Source organism: Nicotiana tabacum, chromosome 2, assembly GCF_000715075.1.
Source record: "Nicotiana tabacum cultivar K326 chromosome 2, ASM71507v2, whole genome shotgun sequence".
Lineage (NCBI taxonomy): Eukaryota > Viridiplantae > Streptophyta > Magnoliopsida > Solanales > Solanaceae > Nicotiana > Nicotiana tabacum.
Window position 1 is genome coordinate 71,555,323 of NC_134081.1, and position 26,926 is coordinate 71,582,248.

Genomic DNA, 26,926 nt, shown 5'->3' on the forward strand with positions numbered 1-26,926 from the left:
CTTGCTCGCAAAGGAATTCCGAGTCTATCCATCCTGGTTACAACAAATTTCGACAACTTTGGAATTTTCCGACGAGCTACCGTGTTTCGGCGTGAACAGTGTTTCCGGCACAGAACAATGTTCTATTTTCCTGCTGTAAACAGTGTTTTTCAAGCTATTTCTTCAGTTTTCTCACAGGAGTTACTTATTTCCACTATTTCAAGTTAACCATACTACTACAAATTGTAGCGACATGGGAACCGATGCTTTGAATAGTCGGATGGTTTCTTTAGCAGAGTATATTGAGTTCCTTCAGTATAAAGCATGTAAGCAGACATCTTCTGAGATAGCTTCTGTTGTTCAAACAGGTAATAGCGTGACTTGTTTCTCCCAATCATCCTGTGAGTCTTGGGTCATTGATTCAGGTGCATCAGATCATATTTCTGGTAACAAATTTCTTTTCACTACTATTTCGTATTCTCAATCTCTTCCAAAAGTCACAATGGCCAATGGGTCTCAAATCATGGCCACTGCAATAGGTCAAGCAAGCCCACTTCCTTCCTTACCTTTAGATTCAATCATTTATGTTCCCAATAGTCCTTTTAATTTCATAACTTTTAGTCGCTTAGCCAAATCACTTAATTGCGCTGTTTTATTTCTTGATGACCATGTTTTTATACAGGAACGCAGTACGGGGCGGATCATTGGTACCGGGCGTGAATCAAACGGACTTTATTACTTTATCCTTACTAAATCACATGGACTCACATCTTGTCTTCCTTCTACAACTTGTCTTGTTACTGATTCATCAGATTTATTACATAAACGGTTGGGACATCCCAGTTTGTCAAAACTTCAGAAAATGGTATCTGGTTTATCTCACTTGTCAGCTCTAGAGTGTGAGTCATGTCAGCTCGGTAAGCATACCCGCTCCCATTTCCCAACGGCGTCTTGATAATCGAGCAGAGTCACCTTTTACTTTAGTCCATTCAGATGTTTGGGGTCCTAGTCGGATCAGTTCCACCTTAGGATTCCGCTACTTTGTCAGTTTCATTGATGATTATTCCAGATGCACTTGGATATTTTTGATAAAAAATCGATCTGAGTTGTTTTCTATTTTTCAGACCTTTCACGCTGAAATTCAAAATCCATTTGGGGTTTCTATTCGCATATTTCGTAGTGATAATGCCCGAGAGTATTTGTCTTCCCCATTTCAGCGGTTTATGAAATCTCATGGGATTATTCATCAAACATCTTGTCCGTACACATCTCAACAAAATGGGGTAGCTGAAAGAAAGAATAGACATGTTATTGAAACTGCTCGTACCCTACTCATACAATCTCATGCTCCGTTGCGTTTTTGGGGGATGCCGTTCTTACATCTTGCTATCTTATTAATCGTATGCCATCTTCAGCTATCCAGAACCAAGTTCCATTCTCTGTCATGTTTCCCCATTTACCTTTGTTCTCTCTTTCACCCCGTATCTTTGGAAGCACTTGTTTTGTCCATAATCTTACTCCACGAACAGATAAGTTAGCTCCTCGTGCTCTTAAGTGCGTATTTTTGGGATTCTCGAAAACACAAAAGGGGTATCGATGCTACTCTCCTGACCTCCAGTGGTACCTTATGTCCGCTGATGTTACCTTCTTTGAAACCCAATCATACTTCACAGGTTCGGGTCATCACTTAGATATTTCTGAGGTACTACCAGTTTCATCTTTTGGAGATTCAGTCACTCCAGCTCCACCACCTACAGCTCCAGTTGTAGCTCCACTACCTATAGCTCCAGTTGTAGCTCTACCACCTATAGCTCCAGTTCCACCACCTACATCTCCGGTTGTAGCTCCACCACCTATAGCTCCAGTTCCTCCACATAATTTAGTTCAACCTTCTGCAGCTCCACCACTCTTGACTTATCATCGTCGTCCACATCCAGCATCAGGCCCAGGTGATTCACGCCCCGCATCAGATTCTGTACCTACTGCGGATTTGTCTCCTCTTAGTCAACCAATTACACTCCGCAAAAGTGTACGATCCACACTTAATCCTAATCCCTACTATGTCGGTTTAAGTTATCATCGTCTGTCGTCACCATATTATGCTTTTATATCTTCTTTGTCCTCTGTTTTTATCCCTAAGTCTACAGGTGAGGCACTATCTCATCCAGGATGGCGACATGCTATGATTGACGAGATGTCTGCTTTACATGCGAGTGACACTTGGGAGCTTGTTCCTCTTCCTGCGGGTAAGTCTACTGTTGGTTGTCGTTAGGTTTATGCAGTCAAAGTCGGCCCGGATGACCAGGTTGATCGGCTTAAGGCTCGTCTTGTTGCAAAAAGATATACTCAGATTTGTGGGCTTGATTATAGTGATACTTTCTCTCCCGTGGCTAAAGTAGCATCTGTTCGTCTCTTTTTGTCCATGGCTGTTGTACGTCATTGGCCTCTTTATCAGTTAGACATTAAGAATGCTTTTCTCCACGGTGATCTTGAGGAAGAAGTTTATATGGAGCAACCACCTGGTTTTGTTGCTCAGGAGGAGTTTAATGGTTGTGTGTGCAGATTGCGCAAGTCACTATATGGTTTGAAACAGTCCCCTCGAGCTTGGTTTGGTAAGTTCAGCACAATTATTCAGGAGTTCGGCATGACTCGTAGCGAGGCTGATCACTCTGTATTTTATCGACATTCTGCTCCGAATCTGTGTATTTATCTAGTGGTTTATGTTGATGATATTGTTATTACTGGTAATGATCAGGATGGTATTACTAATCTGAAGCAACATCTCTTTCAGCACTTCCAGACTAAGGATCTGGGCAGATTGAAGTATTTTCTAGGTATTGAGGTCGCTCAGTCTAGCTCAGGTATTGTTATTTCACAGCGGAAGTATGCCTTAGATATTCTTGAGGAGACTGGAATGATGGGTTGCAGACCTATTGACTCTCCTATGGATCCGAATGCTAAGCTTCTGCCTGGACATGGGGAGCCTCTTAGAGACCCTACGAGATATAGGAGGTTGGTTGGCAAATTGAATTACCTCACAGTGACTAGACCTGATATTTCTTTTCTGGTGAGTGTTGTAAGTCAGTTTATGGATTCTCCCTGTGATAGTCACTGGGATGCAGTTGTTCGCATTCTTCGGTATATAAAGTCAGCTCCAGGCAAAGGATTACTATTCGAGGATCGAGGCCACGAGCAGATTGTTGGTATATAAAGTCAGCTCCAGGCAAAGGATTACTATTCGAGGATCGAGGCCACGAGCAGATTGTTGGGTACACAGATGCTGATTGGGCAGGATCACCTTTTGATAGACGTTCTACGTCTGGATATTGTGTTCTAGTAGGAGGTAATTTGGTCTCGTGGAAGAGCAAGAAACAGAATGTAGTTGCTCGATCTAGCGCCGAAGCCGAATATCGGGCCATGGCTATGGCGATGTGTGAGTTAGTTTGGGTCAAGCAGTTGCTCAAGGAGTTAAAGTTCGGAGAAATCAGCAAGATGGAACTAGTGTGTGATAACCAAGTTGCTCTTCATATTACGTCAAATTCGGTGTTCCATGAGAGGACTAAACACATTGAGATCGACTGTCACTTTGTCAGAGAAAAAATACTTTCAGGAGATATTGTTACAAAGTTTGTAAAGTCGAATGATCAACTAGCAGATATTTTCACTAAGTCTCTTACTGGTTCTCGTATTAGTTACATGTGTAACAAGCTCGGTACATATGATGTGTATGCACCGGCTTGAGGGGGAGTGTTAGTTTATAAATATGTATAATGTAGTCTTGTCTCACATTGGAAGAGGAGTAATATCTCCTTGTAGTGTATAGCTATAAATAAGGATCTCTTGTATTGTATTTATCATCCAATATCAATAACATATTTTCTCCCGTGCCTTCTCACAACAGTTAAGCCCAACAGCCATCCAACTCTGACTTCTGTGTCCACATATTCCTGGTCTGCTTGAAAGACTATTTGATGGCAGAATTATTATAGTTCCTCAAAGACGTGAATTGTTTGTATGGTTTTCCCCGATATCCTTTTTGTTTCTTTGGATGGTGGGGGGTAAATATTTAAATGTTGATACCTTGTTCTTAATAGTGTATGACGATATACGATAGCGTATTTAACAGTCCTGTTTTTCTGATTTGGCTAAGTTGGAAAAATAAGCTTATAAGTATTTACTTAATTGAACAAACTTTTGCATTCAGAAGTAGTTACAGTTTCGAACTCTGGAAACGCTAGTCGCTGTTGATTGGCTGATGATTGTACAAGCTTCGCTTCATTAGTTATTATAGGGTTTTCACGGTGGTAATTTGCATATCTGTATCCTACAGGCATGTGCACTGGACAGTATTTTGATTATTGGCAGTGTATTGACAAATGTGTAAGCTCCTTGTTTCTCAACTTCATAGTAGTTCGTTCTTTTTTCCCTTTTTTCTCCCTTCTGTGGTTTGGGGAAAGGGATAAGCAAGTTGGGGGTTGGAATGCAAAGGTTCAGACTCTTCCACTGGTGCCTTCCTTCCTCTCCCTTTACATTATTACACCAGTCGGTCAATAAGCCTACTGGAGCGATGCCAGTAACAGTAGCGTATTGGATGAAGAATGGCCTGAATCCCTCGTTTCCTCACTATCCACCTCCATATCCTGCTCTTCTCATACAGAATTGACATGGATTTTATGGCTTCTCTGTTTCTCGCAACCCCTTCACTCTCTTTGCTTTTCTTCTATTTTCTAGAGTGTGTGGTTTTTGTTGATTTGGTTAGAAGACATGGGGTGTATCTGGGACTAGACCTTCTCATAGAAATGCCTGTTCACTATAACCAGGTAATTGTAGGCACAGTGACTACTCTGATTATGGCTATTTGGCACTTCCCTATGTAAATAAAATTTTATGCCTCGTAGTTATTTACCAGTAGCTGCATTTTCTTACCACCCGTTCTCTTTGGATAGACTTCAGATATTTTGTATTATTATGTCCTCGATATTCCGTTACCAGAGCTACAGTGCTTAAAAACACTCAAAGTTGCCTTTTATAATGCTGCCAAAGATGAAGTGCAACAAATAATTTATAATTTTATAGTCTCTCCTTTGATAAGGTTTTATAAAGTCTCCTAGGCTCTAATATATAATCTTGGGCTGTTCATTTTCAGGTGACAATCCATACTATTAGATTTCCAAAACAAAGATACCATAGATGATGTCCTTAATCATCTCAAGACAAATGTACTTTTGAATTTTATATTGCTATAGAATGTAATGCCTTCTAAAAAAGCTTTTGAATGTTATATTGCTGTATAATGTGATGCCTTCTACAAATATCTTTTACCACCCTAAACTGTTAAACCTGAAAGTAGAAACTAGGAAAAAAAGTGGGAAAAACCATTTATGTCTTGGACTAGACAGACAAATGCAGCAGATAATTCAGAGAGAACCACCATATGTGCACATTGAAAGTTAATGTCATCTAATTAACTTATTTTATTGAAAGGTTCCTCTGATCAGTACACTGCTAAAAATTCATTTCCTTAAAGATCTATTGCTTTTAGTGGTTTGCTGAACTTGTCTCATGTTATGGAGTAGGTTGAGTTGTCACATCCAGATGCTGAACTGAGATTGCTGGAAGTTTTCTATCACAAAATATATAAGATACCAATATGTTGCATAACTTCCTTCCGCTGTAGTTTTCTATCTGCTGAAAATGCTTCTATGTTCAGATAAAGACATAAAGTTGCTCTTGGAGTATTTCGCTATTACCTTTCGTTTTATATTTGAACTTTTAAATCTTATAAAGTGATGAGCACTAGAGTTGTGCATGTCTGTGTGTCCATCCATAGAGACATACATTACATATATACAGACAGAGACATATATAATCACACAGAATTTGATGCATTTGAAGTAGATAAGAATTCATGAAAGAACATGCAGTATCGTGTTTCTCAGTTCCGCTTCTTGGTAGCATCTATAACTTATCCTCCATATTTTTTTGTGCAGATTTTTCCACTTAATGAAAGGATTGAGAACATAAATGATCATTACTGAGCCCCGCGTGCAGAGGAGGTACGCTGAATATTCTGTTGTTGGTTTCCTTTATTTTATGCAGAAGAGCAGGTCCAATTGTTCCTGGGGGTATGCAGTTAGGGGTGATTGTGCATCTATTTGAATGTTTTATGATTTGTCTCAGTTCTTGCCAACTAGACCATCCAGCATACTTTGATCAAATAATTATATGCGCTTTCCCTCTCGATCTCATTGCTTATATCTATTCCATAAACCATTATTATATGTCCTTGATATGCCGGAGGTGTGTTTTGCTTGCTATACTCAACACAGAAGCTGTCAAACATGAGATATGTTGTTATTATAATTTCGAAACATCTTTTTTCTTTGGGAATTTGAAATAGATTATTGAATTTTGGATTTGGGATTGGAAATGGGTGAAAATCATTTACATCCCCCAAGTTTTCTTTAAAAATCAAACTCATCCTCCAACTTTGAACAATTATCATTCTACTCCTCATATTAAAGATGACTTCTTAAAATGCCTATTCTACCCTCTACAATTTTTATCTCTTATTTTTATTCTTTAACATAATTATTTTTTTTTTTTTAATTTATATTATCGACTTACCTATAGACAAATTTTAAAAACTTTTTCGTAACCAAAAAAGAGTGAGAAGTAGTAGTCAAGCATATAAGTTAATGATGTTCAATAGTGAAATAAATGAGAAAAATAAAAAAATTACAATAAATAATTTACTCGTATCAGTAATTTTATAAATAGTAATCAAAAATTTATTTACAAAATTGAGAATAAAAGAGAGTGAAAATTTTATAAATTATAAAATGCAGGTAATAAAAAATAATGGGCGTAAAATACTGGTAAATTTTATAATAAAATTTGCAAAAATTATCTATTTAAACTTTACATGAACTTTAATTATAATTTTAAAAAAATCTAGTAATAACAATCAAAACTCAAAAATTTATATACAATAATAAGAATAAATAGTGAAACTTAAAATCACACGCACACACCAACATACATTATATGCATTTTAATATACATAATATTAAAATAATAATAATAATAATAAATTAGCAATAAATTTTGTAATAAATTCATAATATAATTATTTTATTTATAATGTTAGTGAACTTAGATTAAATTATATAAATAAGATATAGTATTTTTAACTTATGAATAAATACCTGCATTAAAAAATATCTAAATAATATAAAAAAAAGGTATTACATATATGGAGAGTTGAAAATGTAAAGGGTAAAAAAGACATTGTGTAGCACGAAAGAATGAAAATAACAATTGTTCAAAATTGGAGGAGAGTAAACTTGGGGGATGTAAATGATTTTCACCCGATTGGAAATATATGGTTTTATTGTTTGTGGATACGTTGGACATCCCACAAACCCAAAGTTACTTGTCAAATCCAAAGTCCTGGGTGGAGATTTGGAGTTCAGTGGCCTCGAACAATTGCACAGATCTCGGAATGGTTTTGCTGTTAATGATATCAACAGAATCATGTGCCCCGTATGTTTTTGTTATATTGATTACCGGAAAAATATGTGAATATCATGAAAAGAAATATGCAAATAACACCGGTAGTGTGACAATTTGCTCATGAACTAGGACGTATTCAGCTGCACAGAAGTCTCTCTGGATATTAGTCAACTAAATACTAGAGCTAGTCCCTTGATAATCATAAATGTGCAGCTGTAGTCTTGGGACATATTATATTGATTAAAGGAAGCCAGCCTGACTTTGAAATTTGATTTGAGTGAAATTAGTATGGTTGAACTTGTAATTGGATGGATTATCGTATTTTGTGAGTTTTGTCGGATTTCGAGACGTGGGCCCCATTGATGATTTTTGGGGCGTAATTTTCGGATTTTGTGAAAATATTAGTATTTTGATATGGAACTAATTTCTATAAATTTTGTGGGATGAATCAAATTAATTGTGACTAGATTCGAGTCGTTTGGAAGTTGATACGCACATAATGGGATTTCTGGAGCATTGTTTAGCTTGCTCGATATTGGATTCAGCTTGTTCGAGGTAAGTAATTCTTCTAATCTTGGAGTTGAGGGTATAAACCCTGACGATGAGATTTTTCCAGTTACTTATTGCTGTCATATTTTGCAAATATATTGTGTGCTGGAGGATGACTGCAATTCTTTGCCTTAATGTTGGTGGTGCTGGTGTAGAGGGCAGGGTTGAGTATCTGAGGCCCAGCTGGTCTAGTGGGCTTTGCTTAGGTTACTGTTGTTGTCTGGTTTATCTCTCGACATATGTGGCAGTCGTTTGTGGACCGGACTAATTGGGGAAGACAAAGGCATAAAATCTTCACCAACAAAAAGAGAAAACATTTTGTCTGGATATAAATCAACTTAAGTTTATACTTCGGTTAGAGTTGTAATTTTGTAATAGTTGTAGCACAGGTCTTAGATGGTTATCTAATTGGTGACAAACTTTGTCCATTACAGATCCCTGAAGAGGGTAAAACCTTGGTCCTCATGATCGCTTGATTCATGTTCACCATTTTATGAAGGACGTAACTCAAAGTGGAGCAGTAAGTACATGTGTAGAAATTGAAAAGTGCTTATGGCTATACTTACAATCAGTGTATATATAGTGGAGGTTCTCTCCTCAATTAGTTGTTTTTTATTCCATTCTCTTCTGCTGTTCTGCATGCAGCATGTACAGAACTTTGGGAAGCCCTTTTCCTGGTTATTCATGAGGATGAGACATTGACGGAAGTTAAAGCGCGTATTCAGAAAAGATTGCAGGTCCCCAGATGAGGAGTTTTCAAAGGTATTTAATCTTCCTTGCTTTGCATCCCTGCTTCTATACAGAAAAATCTTGGGAAAGATATCTGTTTACTTTTAGTAAAGAAGGTTTTAGGTGTTAAGTTTATTTTAGTTAGTTGACGCGTTCTACTTTCAGTATGCAGCAGAAGTTTGTGTTTCGTCCATGGGCCGTCCTGACTATATTGTTCATTCTCTTTCAGGTATTTGCCCCTTTTTCTTCCATCTCCACCCTCCACCCGGCTCTCTCGTCCTTGTGTAATATTCAGTTATTGGGTTTTAGTAGACAGCCATCATTGAAAACGTAACAGCTAGAAATTTTTGAGGTCCTTTTTTCTGATACGTCTGTTTGGGGTGGTTGAACAACAATTAACCCCATTGGTCAATTTGAGGAATTATCTAGCTTTCGACATGCCATTCGACAGGAGAATACTTTTGTATGCATGAATAAATGGTACTATTATTAGTATTTCATGATTCTTGGTTGCTTGAAATTGAAATTGAAATTGGAACTGGTTTCTCTTGATCTTTACCTGCGGGCTCAGTGGTAGTCTTGTAATGAGCTATATTATGTAAGATTAGACTGTTTAATATTCGTTTGACTTTCCTTTTCAAACCAAAAAGAAAAAAGAGAAAATATGAACATTATTATAAAATAAAGACTGTAAAGTAAAGACAAGTATAGAGAGAAACTGATATATTATTCAAACTTCAAACTTTTGTACATAATGAACTGAAATCTCCTCTATTTATAGAAGAAAAGGAAGTTGCTGTGTAAGTTGCTTCTGCAAGTTGTTGTGTAAGCTGCTATTGTACCAGATATAAATAATCTTCTATCGGGGGTGATGTTTATCCATAACGGAGTACCGAAAGGATAAGCTCATTGTACCAAATATAGATAATCTTCTACCAGGGGTAATGTTTATCCATAACGGAATACCGAAAGGATAAAGTTCTTCAGGAGGCTTATTTCCAATAGAGTACTAAATAGATAAACATATTTACGGCGGAGTCTCATATAGATAAGCTTCTTCAGGAAGCTTATTTACAACAGAGTACTAAATGAACATCCGTAATATAATATATTTATAACACTCCCCATTGGATGTTCATTTAAAAGATAATGTGCATCATTAAAACCTTACTAGGAAAAATCCTAGTGAAGGAAAAAGAGTACACAGACAGTCAAACCTCTCTATTACATCGTAGTTTGTTTTGAATATTTTTGGATGTTATAGCGAAGTGTTGTTATAGAGAACATATATTATAACATAACATAAATATTGGTTCCGGAAAAGCTTGGCTTTTATAGTGAAGTGTTGTTATATAGGGATGATATTATAGAGAGGTCTGACTGTATTTAGTAATACGCATAACTAGTTGTCTCATTAAAAACCTTATAAGGAAAATCCTGTGAGAAAAACCTTAGTAAGGGAAAAAGAGTATAGTGCGTATTTTACCCCCCTTATAAAAAATTTTGTTTCAAATATTTGAGTCTCCGCATTCCAATCTTGTATACCATCTTTTCAAAAGTTGAAGTTGGCAAAGATTTAGTGAATAAATCTGTCGGATTGTCACTTGAACGGATTTGTTGCACATCAATGTCACCATTTTTCTGAATATCATGTGTGTAGAATAATTTTAGTGAAATGTGCTTTGTTCTATTTCCTTTTATAAATCCTCCCTTTAATTGGGCTATGCATGCAGCATTGTCTTCGTATAAAATTGTGGATCTTTTATCACATTCCAAATCACATTTTCCTTGAATAAAATGAATTATTGATCTCAACCATACACATTCCCTACTTGCTTCATGAATAGCTATTATCTCAGCATGATTTGAAGAAGTAGCAACAATAGATTGCTTTGTGGAGCGCCATGATATGACAGTACCTCCACATGTAAACACGTACCCAGTCTGGTTTGAGATCGAGCTTTATGTGGATCAGATAAATAACTTGTATCTGCATAACCAACAAGATCTGCACTACCTTTGTTAGAATAAAATAAATCCATATCAAGTGTTCCCTTTAAATATCGCAATATATGCTTAATCGCGTTCCAATGTCTCCGTGTAGAAGAAGAGTTATATCTTGCTAGTAAATTAATAGAAAATGCTATGTCAGGCCTTGTAGCATTAGCAAGATACATAAGTATACTAATTGCACTAAGATAAGGTATTTCGGGACCAAGGAGTTCCTCATCCTGTTCTGGATGTCGAAACAAATCCTTATTCACTTCAAGTGATCGAATAATCATTCGTGTACTCAATGGGTGCGCTTTGTTCATGTAAAAGCGTTTTTAGACCCTCTATGTATAGGTAGATTGATTGATAAAGATCCCGTCTGCTAAATGTTCAATTTGCAGACCAAGATAAAGTTTTGTCTTTCCAAGATCTTTTATCTCAAATTCTTTCTTAAGATATTCAATTGCCTTTTGTAGCTCTTCTGGAGTTCCAACAAGGTAAATCATCAACATAAACAAAAAGTATAACAAATTCTGATGCCATTTTCTTTATAAAAATACATGGACAAATAACATCATTTATGTAACCCTCTTTCAGAAAATATTCACTCAGGCGATTATACCACATACGCCCAGATATTTTTAAACCGTACAAAGATCTTTGTAATCTAATTGAATACATTTCCCGAGATTTTGGATTTGCTTAAGGCTTTTCATATAAATTTCATTATCAAGTAAACCGTACATATAAGCTGTAACTACATCCATTAGATGTATTTCAAGTTTTTCATGTAGTGCTAAATTGATGGGATATCGAAATGTTATGGCATCCATAACAAGTGAATATGTTTCATCAAAATCGATTCCAGGTCGTCGTGAGAATCCTTGTGCTACAAGGCGAGCTTTGTATCTTTCAATTTCATTTTTGTCATTCCTTTTACGCACAAAAAATCATTTATGACCAACTAGCTTTATATCAGCAAGTGTTTGGACTACTGGTCCAAAGACCTCTCTTTTAGCAAGTGCGTTCAATTCTGGTTGAATTGTCGCTTGCCATTTTGGCCAATCAGATCTTTGTCGACATTCTTCGACAGATCGGGGTTCAAGATCCTCACTATCTTGCATAATGTTAAGTGCAATATTATATGCAAAAATATTATCTACCACTATTTCAGATCGATTTAAATTAATCCCTTCACCGGTAGAACTTATTAAAAACTTCTCACTCACTTGAGTCTCGGGTTCATTGATTTCTTCAGGAATTTCAGAACTAATCAGATCTTGTGTCTCTTCAGGGGATCCCTTCATATTATCGTTTTGAGCATTTGTCGATTTTCTTTTTCGAGGATTTCGATCCTTAGAACCCAAAGGCCTACCACGCTTTAGGCGTGCTTTAGGTTCACTAGCTCTCATGCTAGTAGATGGTCCTGTTGGGACATCAATTCGGATAGACACATTCTCTACAGGGATATGTGACTTAGTTATCCTTTTCAAATCAGTAAACGCGTCTGGCATTTGATTTGCTATATTTTGTAAATGGATGATCTTTTGGACCTCCTAATTACATATAGGGGTACGTGGGTCAAAATGAGATAATGATAAAAAAAATTTATACAATTTCTCTTTTGATTTCCTTTTTCTCTCCCCCTATTTGTGGGAAATTTGTTTCATCAAACCGACAATCTGCAAATCCAGCAGTAAATAAATCTCCCGTCAATGGTTCAAGATAGCGAATAATAGAGGGTGATTCAAACCCAACATATATTCCTAACCTTCTCTGTGGGCCCATCTTACTGCGCTGTGGTAGTGCTACTGGCACATATGCAACACATCCAAAAATTCGTAGATGAGCAATATCTGGTTCAGGACCAAAAACTAATTGTGACGGAGAATATTTATTATAATGTGTCGGTTTGAGACGGATAGGTGATGTTGCATGCTAGATAGCATGGCCCCAAACAGTAGTGGGCAATTTTGTTTTTATAAGTAGTAGTCTTGCTATGCAGGCGTTTAATAAATGACTCTGCAAGGCCATTTCGAGTATGAACATAAGCTACATGATGTTCAACTTTTATCCCAACTGATAGACAATAATCATCAAAAGCTTGAGATGAGAATTCTCCAGCATTATCAAGGCGAATAGCCTTTATAGGATAATCTGGGAATTGTGCCCTTAATCGAATTATTTGGGCTAATAGCTTTGCAAACGCCAGGTTGCGAGATGATAATAGGCACACATGAGACCATCTTGAAGATGCATCTATTAGGACCATAAAATATCTAAACAACCCACTTGGTGGGTGAATAGGTCCACATATATTCCCATGTACACGTTCTAAAAAGGCAGGAGATTCAATGCCAACCTTCATTGGTGATGGTGTAGTGATCATTTTGCCTTGATAACAAGCATTACAAGAAAATTTATTATTTGTAAGAATCTTCAGGTTCTTTAATGGATACCCACTCGAATTTTCAGTAATTCGTTTCATCATTATTGATCAAGGATGGCCCAAACGGCCATGCCAAAGCACAAAAATATTTGAATCAGTAAACTTCTGGTTTAAGATGGAGTGTGCTTCAACTGTACTAATCTTTGAATAGTATAAGCCAGAAGATAAAGTTGGTAACTTTTCTACAATGCACTTCTGTCCAGAAACATTCTTTGTAATACAAAGATATTACATATTCATTTCATCTATCGTCTCAACATGATACCCATTTCGGCGGATATCTATAAAACTCAACAAGTTTCTTCGGGACTTAGAGGAGAATAATGCATTGTCTATTATAAGTTTTGTTCCCTTAAACAGAAATATAGTGGTTCTTCCGGAGCCTTCAATCAAACTTATATTACCAGAAATTGTTGAAATATTTACTTTTTCCTTATGCAAATAAGAAAAGTATTTCTGATCTTTGAATATGGCATGAGTTGTTCCACTATCAATTACACAAATATTTTCATGATTGGTCTTTGATCCAAATATAAATTTGAGGATTATCTTTAGCATTTTTCTCTGTCTTCTTCAGGGAGGCTTAATACAACTCAATCAGGTGCTTTGACGTACGACATGTACGTAACCAGTGTCCTTTTCCTCCACATCTATAGCATGCATTTTCTGTCTTTGCTGCTTACACCGCTTCATGCTGTTGTTCCTTCCTTTTCCACTACTGGTGGTGAGGAGGGTTCTTTGGTTCATTTTTATTACCATGATTAGAGTTTCTTCCCCGACCACGGCCATGACCACGACTGGGGTCACGTCCTCCTTCACGCTTAGCTTGGTGGAAGTTCGTCTCATTCACTTCAGGGAATGGACAAGAACCAGTAGGTCGACTTTCATGATTTTTCATTAATAGCTCATTATTCTGCTCGGCTATAAGAAGATGTGAGATAAGTTCAGAATACTTTTTGAATCCCATCTCTCGATATTGCTGTTGCAGGAGCATATTCGAGGCATGAAAAATGATGAAAGTTTTCTCCAACATATCATGATCAGTAATATTATCACCACATAATTTCAATTGGGAAATAACTCTGAACATAACAGAATTATATTCACTGATAGATTTAAAATCTTGTAGCCTTAGATGAGTCCAATCATAACGTGCCTGTGGAAGAACGACCATCTTCAGGTGGTCATATCTATCTTTCAAATTATTCCACAGTATGATTGGATCTTTAATAGTGAGATATTTCATTTTCAAGCCTTCATCAAGGTGATGGCGTAGGAATATCATTGCTTTGGCACGGTCTTAGTTTGATGCTTGATTTTTGTCCTTGATGGTGTCTGCCAGACTCATCGAATCAAGATGAATTTCAGTATCAAGTACCCAAGACATGTAGCTTTTGCCCGATATATCCAGGGTTACAAATTCAAGTTTAGAAAGATTTGACATTATTTAGAAAAAGAAAGTTCGTACCTCTGATACTTTCAAAGTATTGGCTCGAGATGACAGAGTCTCGTGCTGATAACGTGTTATAAAATAAAGACTGTAAAGTAAAGAAAAGTAAAAAGAGAAACTGATATATTATTCAAACTTCAAATTTTTGTACATAATGAACTGAAATCTCATCCTTTATAGAAGAAAGGAAGCTGATGTGTAAGTTGCTTCTGCAAGCTGCTGTGTAAGCTGCTACTGGATAAGCTTTTTCAGGAGGCTTATTTTCAATAGAGTACTAAATAGACAAATATATTTACGGCGAGTCTCATATAAATAAGCTTCACGGAGTACTAAATAAACATCCATAATATAATATATTTATAACAAACATATCGTTATTTAGTAAGCCGACAGAAAAGCTAATTTCATCACTTTCATGAGTGATATTACAATGTAGTTGGTGGTGTATAACTCGCTAGTATTGGTACTGCATAACCGACACACTTTTGAGAAGCCTGTTCGGAAGCAGCAACACTATATTCAGCAGAAGTGCCTGACAGTCGATGTCCTTGGTTGCTGCTAGTATAATTTTTTCCCTAGGATCGCTGCTGAGCATATGAGATTACATTTTTATTTGGATGGAAAATAATTTGTAGTGGAACAATTGAAAGAAATGTATCGCAGTTTGATAGTGTCTTTATTTGTGAAATGTCTCACTTATAGGGAGTTAGAGAGGGGAGATTTATTTGTAAGACTTTCAATTTAGTCGCCTTAATGCAACAAGTCGATTGTGGTTGTCATTTAAATTGTACTTCTGTTTTTCTTTCCTAATTTTAAATGAAATAGAAGTAGCAGAATGCTTACATTCTGTCCCTATTCATTATGCTTCATCTCTACTTGCATCTGCTACAATGCTATTTAGTTGAATTTCTATTCCTTGCAAGCAATGGTTGTTTAAAATGATATACTAGTATTTACTTATTTTGATATAATTTGCAAATTTCCCCCACCAACCTCAATTGCCATATGTAAAAGGAAAAGAAACACCATAATATGTAGCATTTACAAATGAAGAAGAAAAACAACTAGAGGGAATAAAAGAGAACGGACACAACCCAGCCCACACTGAAACGGCTGATTAATCAAAGACTGCGACTTATTATTAGACTCATTGTTAGCCCAGGTATACGTTGTCTTTCCATTACTACTTTCAATACCAAGTTTGACACTTAATTAATCTAAACAAGGACGTTTCTTGCGTTTATGTTATGGAAAAGTTTGCATTTTTGTTTTCTGATATCTTTATCAAATTCTTTGTCTCTTCCTTTTTTTACTTTAGAGTTAACTTCATCATTACTTGCTCCCCAATATAGTTGTAAAAGGGTATAAAAGGCAAACGACATTTCGTTAGGTACCTTCGTGCTTTTAATATAGTATAGATTTGTGGCGGCAGATCTATTCGTAAAAGGAGTTGCTATCGCTCATCCGACTGGATGTCACTGATGGATGGATAGGCATAGCAAAAAAAAGAGTCAATTACAAGAGTAAGGCGGAGGAAAAAAGGATGATGCACTCCTTTCTTATTTTCTTTTTCATTCTCTGGAGTGAGTGAAGACAAGCTAGCCTCGACAAAATGGAACACATCTATTAGGACGAGAATGTGAGTTCTTCTTATTGTCGGTGAGCCTCTACCCCTCGTACTCTTCTTTCCATCTTTTTCTCCGCCTTAACGACAAAATATTTGATTGATCAAATTCTCTTGATTCTGACTCATACTGATCATATATCAAAGAATGGCTTTGGTTATCAAATGATTAAACAACGGGAGCAATTCACTTATACTTTACTTAGTTGACATTCATAAAAAGCATCTAATGAATTCTGAGTTCAATCCATCTTGTTTAGAAATTAACCAAACCGATCTAGGATACCGTGGCAAATGGTAATTTTTGGCCGTTAAATCCTCTAATATAAGTGTTCATGTTTCAAACATTATTTTAGCTGTGAGATAGAAGAGTGGATCCAAATATTGTACCATGTGACTTGCTGTGGGACTTCAACAGGTACCTTAAGTTCCTCTGAGCTTTAAGATGAGGTGCATACTGTCACTTGAACTTTTTGGTCTTTTGAAGGTTAATTGGTTCAAAAGCATTGAATGCCATGAGACTTGTCTTCTCAGGTTCCTCAGGAATGTCAACACATACCAAGGAAATATTACTATCGTCAAGAGAGTCGCATTCAAACTGTAGTATTACGAGTTGAATTCTAATGCTTCATAGCATTGCTGCCCAGTTGTATGGGAACACGCGCTCGCACAGAGAGAGAGAGAGAGAGAGAGAGAGAGAGAGAGAGAGAGAGAGAGAGAGAGAGACTAATGTGTAGCAACTCCAGACGTGATTGTGGTCCAAATTTCAGTATATTTATAGCCTTGTCCCCCTTACAATATGAGAACAAGAAGGTCCACTATTTAGTTTGATACTTTGTGAATGTATATTTTCATTTATCTTTTAGAAAATTTAGATTAGTTTTATTTACATGTATCCAGAGATGAAATTAATATTTAGAGTTAGTGGATTTAAATACATTTCAAATTTTATTTATGAATAAGTATATACATAGTATGAGCCGAAACCGCAAGTTCAATTGAACTCAAAGACCCCCCTTAAATCCTTCCATACAGCTGTTACAATTACTATCATCAATTGCAGGATAAAAAACTGCAAGCTATCTTGATCAAATCCTAATACCTTATTTATGTTGATGCTAGGTCCTCTACTTGTTGTGAATAATTGCCTATTTAATTAAGATATTCCTGGTTAAGTTATTATTGTTTATTTGATCATTTTTCATGAGATCATTACTAGTTTAATTATTGTCGAATATTTTGGAAGATGAGGTCGGTATTCTGGTATTGAATTGATTGATAAGTATATATCCCCGCATTTAAATACTCTTTCGAATTTATATTATTATTTTCATGGTAAGGAAGAGTGTAAAAGCACGAAGGGTGATGCCGTGCCATTTATATTATTTATATTATCCTTGTCATGGTGAGAAAGAGTGTAAAAGCATGAAGGGTGATGTCGTGCCAGAAGAGAGTTAAAGCACGAAGGGTGATGTCGTGCCAGAAGAGAGTTAAAGCACGAAGAGTGATGTCGTGCCAATCTTATTATTTATTTATAAATTTTTGGGAAGGATAAGAGTGAAAGCCCGAAGGGTGGTGCCATTCCATTTCATATTTTTAGCTACTCATTTTTTTGTTGATGAATTAATTGGATGCTACATGACATTTCTCCTGCTGAAATTTCTATATCATTCCTCTTCGCATGTTCACTCCTAAATTTATAAATTGTTATTTATTGTGCTATTGTTGCTTCGTATTTGTATATACGTGTACAAGTTTTTTACGTACGTGTCTTGTCATAGCCTCATCACTACTTCGTTGAGGTTAGGCTCGACACTTACGGAGTACATGGGGTCGGTTGTACTCATACTACACTTTGCACTTCTTGTGAAGATTTTGGAGTTGGTCCCAGCGGCGTACCATAGACTTGCTCGGATTCAGCTACCCATAGGAGACTTGAGGTATAACTGCACAGCATCCGCAGTTCTGAAATCCCCTTCTATCTTATCTTAGTTGTGTATTATCTTTCAAACAGCTTGAATTTTATTCAAACCTTTTTTTGTATTATTCTAGTAGTTCGTGCACTTGTGACACCAGATTCAAGGATATATTTTGATGATTCGGTAGTTATGGTCTTCCGCACTTTATTTCAGTAATTGACTTCCGTTTAATTTAATTTGTTTAAAAACGGTTAAGATTATTCTAACGTTGACTTGCCTAGCAAGGGAAATGTTAAGCGCAATCACGGTCCCGAAGGTGGAAATTTCGGGTTGTGACAAATTGGTATCAGAGCACTAGGTTACTTTGGTCTCATGAGTCACGAGCAAGCTTAGTAGAGTCTGAAGGATCGGTACGGAGACATATGTACTTATCTTTCAGAGGCTATGAAGTTTAGGAACAATATCACTTCTTTCTTATTCTGTTGTGCGAGTCTATTTCTATCACCAATGATTGACCATTATATTCTTATTCTCTCGCAGATGGTGAGAATACGTAATACATCTACCGACATACAAGGACCAGAACCCCCGGTGGCAACTATGACCAGGGGTAGAGGCCAAGGCCGAGGTCATGCCAGAGGCCGATGCAGAGCTCAATCTAGAGCTCGAGCAGCAGTACCCGCAGTGGAGCCTCACATGGATCTTTAGGAGGAGGTTCCAGTTCAGACGGTACCCGTTGGACCAGTTCAGGTCCTAGAAGGATTCCTAGCTACTCCAATGCCTCAGGGCGCTCTAGTCCGTTTGGTGAGCCTTGTGGAGGGTGTGGCCCAGAATGTTACATTTCCAGTGGCACCAGCCGTCTCACAAGCTGGAGGAGGAGCACAAACTCCCACTACTCTCGCTCCAGAGCAGATGGCTCCCCAGTATCAAGCTCTAGCTAGCAGCCCTACCAGTTGGGGTAGTTCAGCTAGTTGTTGCGGCACAAGCCAGTGATAGACCTGTCATGTCTTCTGAGGATTTATTGAGGCTGGACACGTTTACTAAGCTCTTTCCAATTTACTTCAGTGGTCTACCTTCTGAGGACCCACAAGATTATCTTGATCGCTGCCATGAGGTGTTGCGGAATATGGGTATAGTCGAGACCAATAGGGTCGATTTTGTTGTATTTCATATGACGGGTTCCGCCAAGAGGCGGTGGAGAAATTGTATGTTGACCAGACTAGTTGGGTCACCTACACTGACTTGGGAGCATTTCTCACGGCTACTTCTAGAGAAGTTCTTCTCTATCACATTGAGAAAGGATTATCACAGACAATTTGAGCGTCTCCAACAGGGCAATATGACTGTTACTCAGTACGAGACCCGTTTTGTTGATCTAGCCCGTCATGATCTCCTTTTACTTCCTACTGAGGGAGAGAGAGTGAGGAGGTTTATTGATGGACTCACTCACCCTATCAGGCTTCAGATGGCCAGGAAAACCGGAAGTGAGATTCCCTTTCAGGCAGCTGCTAATGTTGCTAGGAGGATCGAGATAGTTCTTGCACAGGAAAGAGGGCAGAGGGATGATAAGAGGCTATCACGATCCAAAATCCAACTAGCCGTGATGGCACCTAACCTCACCTGCTAAGTAAGTCAAATAATAATAATCCGATCCAAGGTATCCCATAGTGCTTCAGGTGGTCCCGGCCCTCATATGCCTCATTCTGACCAGCTAGCTTACAGTGCACCACCAGCTCCTATTAGTGCACCTCCGATCCGGAGTCATCGAGGTGGTTATCCAGGTCGACATGGCCAGTTCCAGGGTCAGCAGTCACAACATCCGAGAACCTATTATACTTATGGTGATCCAAGGCACATTGCTAGATTTTGCCCCAGGTCTCAGGGCAGCATGCAGCATCAGGGTTCTCGTGTTATGATTCTAGCTCCAACTATTCCGCCACCTGTCCAGCCAGCTAGGGGCAGGAGTCAGACAGCTAGAGGTGGAGGTCAGGTCGTTAGAGGTGGAGGCTAGCCGGTTAGAGGTCGTCCTAGGGACGCAACTTAGAGTGGTGAGGCCCAGCCCCGATTTTATGCTTTTCCAGCTATGCCTGAGGCCGAGTCATCTGATGTCGTGATCGCAGGTATTGTTCCAGTTTACCATAGAAATGCTTCGGTTCTATTTGATTTAGGATCTATTTTTCCCTATGTGTCCTCCTACTTTGCTTCATATCTGGTTGTGCCTCGTGATTCTCTGAGTGCTTCTATGTGTGTGTCCACACCGGTGGGAGATTCTGTTATGGTAGATCATGTCTATCGTTCATGTGTGGTTACTATTGGGAGTCTATTCCACCATACTGTATGGCCTCGCTGTAGTTGAAGGAATTAAAAGAACAATTACAAGAATTGCTTGATAAAGGCTTCGTTAGACCTGGTGTCTCGCCCTGGGGTGTGCCCGTATTATTCGTGAAGAAGAAAGATGGGTCGATGAGAATGTGTATAGATTATCGGCAGTTGAACAAGGTTACTATTAAGAACAAGTATTTGTTGCCGAGAATTGAGGACTTATTCGATTAGCTTCAGGGTGCCAAGGTGTTTTCAAAGATAGATTTGAAGTCTGGTTACCATTAGTTGAAGATTAGGGCATCCAATGTCCCTAAGACAGCTTTTCGAACTCGATATGGGCATTACAAATTCCTAGTGTATGTCATTTCGGCTAACAAATGCCCCAGCAACATTCATGGGTTTAATGAATCGAGTATTCAAGCCTTATTTGGATTCTTTTGTGGTTGTATTCATTGATGATATCTTGATTTACTCCAGCAGTCGAGAGGAGCATGAGCAACATCTTTGGATTGTGCTTCAGAATTTGAAGAATAATCAGTTATATGCCAAATTTTCAAAATGCATATTTTGGTTAGTCTTAGTTGCCTTTTTGGGGCATGTTGTATCGGCAGAAGGCATAAAAGTGGATCCTAAGAAGACCGAGGTAGTTCAGAATTGGCCTAGACCTACTTCAGCTACAGAGATCCGAAGTTTCCTTGGTTTGGCAGGTTATTATCGCCGGTTTGTGAAGGGATTTTCATCCATAGCATCCCCACTGACCATATTGACCCAGAAGGGTGCCCCATTCAGATAGTCAGACGAGTGTGAATTGAGCTTTCAGAAGCTCAAGACTATTTTGACTACGACACCAGTGTTGGTATTACCCACAGGTTCAGTATCTTATACGGTGTATTGTGATGCATTTCGCGTCGGGCTTGGTGTAGTATTGATGCAAGATGGCAGGGTGATTGCATATGCGTCGGGGAAATTGAAGGTTCACGAGAAGAATTATCCTGTTCATGACTTAGAATTGGAAATCATTGTTCATGCGCTGAAGATTTGGAGGCATTACCTTTATGGTGTCTCGTGTGAGGTATTTACTGATCATCGTAGCCTACAGTATCTGTTCAAACAAAATGATCTCAATTTGAGGCAGAAAAAATAGTTGGAGCTGTTGAAAGACTATGATATAAGCATTCTGTATCACCCCATAAAAGCCTATGTGGTGGTCGATGCTTTGAGTAGAAAGGTTATGAGTATGGGCAGCCTTGCGTATATTTCGATTGGTGAGAGGTCGTTAGTTGCAGATATTCAGACTTTGGCCAATCAGTTCGTGAGGGTAGATATTTCAGAGCCCAGTCGGGTTCTAGCTTGCACAGTCGCTCGATCTTCCTTATATGAGCGTATCAGAGAACGACAGTATGATGATCCTCATTTACTTATCCTTAAGGACACGGTGCTGCACGGTGGTGCCAAGCAGGTTGTTGTGGGTGAAGATGGAGTTCAGCGGATGCAGGGTCATGTTTGTGTGCCTAATGTGGATGGGCTTCGTGAATTAATTCTTGAAGAGGCCCACAGTTCCCGGTATTCCATTCATCAAGGTGCCGCCAAAATGTATCAAGATTTTGCACAGCTCAGTCTAGGAAAAAGAGTTATGTTAACCGTAAAGTTCGTGATGTTGCATCCGGGTTTCACCTATGAAGGGTGTAATGAGGTTCGGAAAAAAGGAAAAGTTGGGCCCTAGGTATATTGGACCCTTTGAAATTTTTGAAAGGGTGGGTGAAGTAGCCTACAGGCTTGCACTACCACCTAGTTTATCAGCAGTACATCCAGTGTTCCATGTGTCTATGCTACGGAAATATCATGGTAATTCGTCCCATGTATTAGATTTCAGTACAGTCCAATTGGACAAAGATTTGACTTATGAAGAGGTGCCGGTAGCTATTCTAGCCTGGCAGGTCCGACAGTTGAGGTCTAAGAGTTATCCTTCAGTTCTGGTGCAATAGAGAGGTCAGCCGATAGAAGCATCCTTCAGTTCTGGTGCAATGGAGAGGTCCTATATTGTGACTTTATGTGGTTATGAGACCAGAGCGGATCTTCTGTTGCTCGGCATGACCGACTTTGAGGTCATTCTAGGCATGGACTGGTTGTCTCCGTACCATGCCATTCTAGATTGCCATGCCAAGACTGTTACCTTGGCGATGCTAGAGTTGCTTAGATTGCAGTAGAGGGGTTCATCTATTACTACATCTAGCCGAGTTGTTTCTTTCTTGAAGGCTCGGCATATGATTGAGAAGGTTTGTTTGGCTTATCTAGCTTACGTTCGGGATACTGCTGCAGAGACTCCCACGATTGATTCAGTGTCTATGGTACGGGAGTTCTCCTATGTTTTTCCTTCTGATCTACCAAGCATGCCACCATATCGTGATATCGATTTCTGCATTGATTTGGTGCCAGGTACCCAAACTATCTCTATTCCACCATACCGCATGGATCCAAAAGAGTTGAAGGAGTTGAAAAAATAGCTTGAGGAGTTGCTAGAGAAGGGGTTCGTGAGGTCGAGTGTGTCACCTTGGGGTGCACCAGTGTTGTTTGTGAAAAACGAAGAATGGGACTATAGCAATATAGGCCGGGTGGCCTACTTCAGCAGATGGTTATACCAGAGTGGAAATGGGAGCGCATCACTATGGATTTCGTAGTTAGGTTGTCGCGAGCATTGAGGAAGTTTGATGATGTTTGGGTCATTGTAGACAGGCTGACCAAGTCGGCACACTTTATTCCAGTTATGACTACATACCCTTCAGAGAGATTGGCCCAGATTTACATTCAGGAGATTGTCTGATCGCATGGTGTGTCTGTTTCCATCATTTCAGATAGAGGCCCTTAGTTCACTTCATATTTTTGGAGAGCAGTATGGAGCGAGTTGGGTACCCGAGTATAGCTCAGCACAACCTTTTATCCCTAGAGAATATGCTCAGAGCACGTATGATTGACTTCGGAGGGTAGTGGAATCGATTCTTGCCTTTGGCCAAGCTTTTTTATAACAACAGTTATCAGTCCAGCATTGAGATGACTCTGTTTGAGGATTTATATGGTCAGCGATGTCGTTCGCCCATCGGATGGTTTGAGTTAGGCGAAGCTAGGTTATATGGCACTGATTTAGTGAAGTATTCCTTGGATAAGGTAAAGTTGATTCAGGAGCGACTTCGCATAACACAGTCTAGATAGAAGAGTTACGCGGATCAGAAGGCGCGTGATTTATCATTTATGGTAGGCAAGAAAGTTCTCTTGAAAGTCTCGCCGATGTAGGGAATCATGAGGTTCGGGAAGAAGGGCAAGTTGAGCCCAAGGTTTATTGGCCCATTTAAGGTGTTGAGGTGAGTTGCAGAGGTTGCTTATGAACTGGCTTTGCCTCCCATTTGGGAGTTCATCCGGTTCTCCATGTGTCTACTCTCCAGAGGTACCATCCCGACATATCGCATGTGTTAGACTATAGCACAGTTCAGCTAGATGAGAGCTTGGGTAATGAGGAGGAGCCAGATGTCATTGTTGACATGCATGTTCGCTAGTTGAGGTCTAAGAAGATTTCTGTGGTAAAGGTCCAGTAGAGGGGTCAGCTAGTTAAGGAGACGACTTGGGAGACCGAGGAGGACATGCGGAGCAGATATCCACACCTATTCAGTACTCCAAGTATGATTCTAGATCCGTTCGAGGACGAACATTTGTTTAAGAGGTGGAGAATGAAACAAACCGAGATCCGACTGGTCATTTTGCTTTCTAGATCCCAGTTCCCCTAATTAAGACTCCATGTATGTGTCTTTAATGTTTTATGACTTGCGGGGATGGTTGACTTGGGTTTGGAAGGGTTCGGGTTGAAATCAGAACACATAGTTCCTTAATAGTGACCTAGGACGGTCAAGTTTGACTTGAGTCAACATTTTGAGTAAACAACATCGGAACGGAGATTTGATGGTTCCAATAGGTTCATATGATGATTTTGGACTTGGGTGTGTGTTCGGATAATCCAGGAGCGTTTCGGGTGTTAATGATGAAAGTTGGCACGGTGAAGGTTTTCAAGTTCTTTAAATTTGGTTTGGAATAGGCTTTGGTGTTATTGAGGTCCATTTGGGATTTCGAGCCTAGTAATAGTTCAATATGGTAATTTATAACTTGTACGCAAAATTTGATGTCATTCCGAGTAGTATAAGTATGATCCGGCGCGTTCGGAGCTATTTGAGAAGTTTGAAGTTCATAAGTTGATCCAATTTGGTTTTGGGATGCGATTCTTAATTCCGTTGTTGTTTTACGTGTTCTGATAGTGTGAGCATGTCTGTATTATGTTAATAGACTTGTTGGTGTAATTGGACGGGGTCCCGGGTGGCTCAGGTGAGTTTCGGACCACCCGGAGTTAAGTCCAAAAATTTGTTATCTGCGATCGCGAAGAATTCACATGGCAGGTGAATGAGCCTATATTCACCTTTTATACATTCGATAATTCAAGGTATTCAATCCCCAACTTTAGTTGGTCTAGTAATTAATTTATCATGATAACAAACAGTACAAGATAATTCTTGAACACCCTTTTCCAAAGGTTGAGTACCTTGGCTCGGGTAGGTGGTGCTGGGTTCCGTGTCCTTGACAGGCTCGACCATTGGAGATCCGTTCATTACGAACGTTTTTTCTCGATGTGAACCAAGCTCCGACTTCCTTTTTAGCTTTGCCTCGGAAGAGGTCGGCCTTTGACCCCGTATTGGAAGAGGATCTTGGTTTTTTTTTATTATAAAAGAAACCCCGGGATGAAGAATCTCTTGTTTATTCAATATATCTGATATGAATTCTCAATTATTTTGCTCATCATTTTTTTGAATGAGATGGTCAAACTGGTTATGCCAACTTATCTGTATCCGTAGACATCGGGTTTACTATAGCACGTGATTCCACCATTGTAACGATGCGGCCGGTTGTTTTGAGTATTATAGTCATGTTCCCCCATTTACTGCTCAATTTATGCTTTACAGTTGTTGTATAACTTGCCGAGATAATTGGTTCGGTTCCGGAAGGATTTTGGAGTGAAATGGGACACTTAGTCTCATAATTGAAAACTTAAATTGGAAAAAGTTGACCAGATATTGACTTATATGTAAACAACCTCGAATTTGAAATGTGATATTTCCAGTAGCTCCGTATGATAATTTTGGACTTAGGAGCGTGTCCGAAAAATTATTTGGAGGTCCGTAGTGGAATTTGGTTTGAAATGGCGAAAGTTGATTTTTTTGGAAGTTTGACCGGGAGGTTGACTTTTTGATATCGGGGTCCTAATCCGATTATGGAAATTGTAATAGCTTCGTTATGTCATTTATAACTTGTATCCAAAATTTGAAGTCATTTCGGATTGATTTCGGCACAAGATATAGAATTTGAAAGTTCAAAGTTCATAGATTTTGATTTGAGGTGCGATTTTCTCGTTTTGATGTTGTTAGGTATGACCTGAGGCCTCGAGTAGGTCTGTATTAGGTTATGGGACTTGTCGGTATGTTCGGACGGGGTCCCGAGGAGCTCCGACGTGTTTCTAATTAATTTCAGATCATTTTTCTTCATGTTATTATTGCTGGTTGCTGCTGGTTCTGGTGTGATCGCACCTGCGACTGGTTTGCGCAGGTACGATGGTCACAGAAGAGACAATGCAGTCGTAGAAGCGGGATGAGAGCTGGAGGAGGAGGCCCGCAGGAACGGAGAAAAGGGCGCAGGTGCGGCTGCGCATGTGCGTCGAGTGGAAGCGCAGGTGTGAGGGTCTTCGCAAATGTGGAGTTTAATACCGCAGGTGCGGGGGTTGCTGGGCAAGGCTATTTTTTGCAGAAGCGAAGTTTTTCCGCAAAAGCGAAGGTCGTAGATGCGACATTTTAACCACATATGCGAAAGTGCTAGGTAGAATGATAAATACAAGGGTTCGCGATTTTGGCTTCATTTTAACATTTCCAAGCTCGGATTAAGGCGACTTTTGGAGCAATTTTCATTACAAGGATTGAGGTAAGTGTTCTACACTTGGTTTTGATCTTATTCCATGAATCTATCTTCATTTTTGCTATTGGTTGATGAATATTAAAGAGAAATTGAGGGGTTTAGCCTAAAGTTTTTGAATTTTTGAGTTGTGAACATCGAATTGGAGTCGGATTTGAGTGAAACTAGTATGGTTGAACTCGTAATTGGATAAGGTGTCGGATTTTGTGAGTGTTTTCGGGTTCCAAGGCATGGCCCCGAGTGTGACTTTTGACCGGTTTTGAGTTTTTATTAAGGATTCGATCTTTATCCTTTGAAATTATTTTCTTGGGTTTTATTTGATGTATTTGAGTTACTTTTGGCTAGTTTTGAGTCGTTCGGAGGTCGGTACGCGCAAGATGGCATTTTCGTAGCATCGCTTG

The 26,926-nt window shown here is 38.8% G+C and overlaps 1 long non-coding RNA gene across 31 annotated transcripts in view; it reads left to right on the forward strand.

Annotated features, from left to right (window-relative positions):
* LOC107822590 (uncharacterized) overlaps positions 1-18,356 on the forward strand; it is a 33,522-nt gene extending 15,166 nt beyond the window's left edge. For 12 of the 31 annotated variants that reach the window (XR_012701090.1, XR_012701098.1, XR_012701099.1 and 9 more), the window contains 5 exons: positions 4,310-4,359; positions 5,970-6,035; positions 7,962-8,563; positions 8,689-8,805; positions 8,938-9,324. This is a non-coding gene — a long non-coding RNA (uncharacterized LOC107822590). Of the gene's footprint in view, positions 1-4,309; positions 4,360-5,125; positions 5,199-5,969; positions 6,036-7,961; positions 8,564-8,688; positions 8,806-8,937; positions 9,325-13,790; positions 15,449-16,081; positions 16,738-16,821; positions 17,227-18,159 lie in introns of those variants that run through there. The other 19 variants (XR_001656395.2, XR_012701093.1, XR_012701095.1 and 16 more) reach the window with 16 other exon arrangements.
* The last annotated feature ends 8,570 nt before the right edge of the window (positions 18,357-26,926 follow it).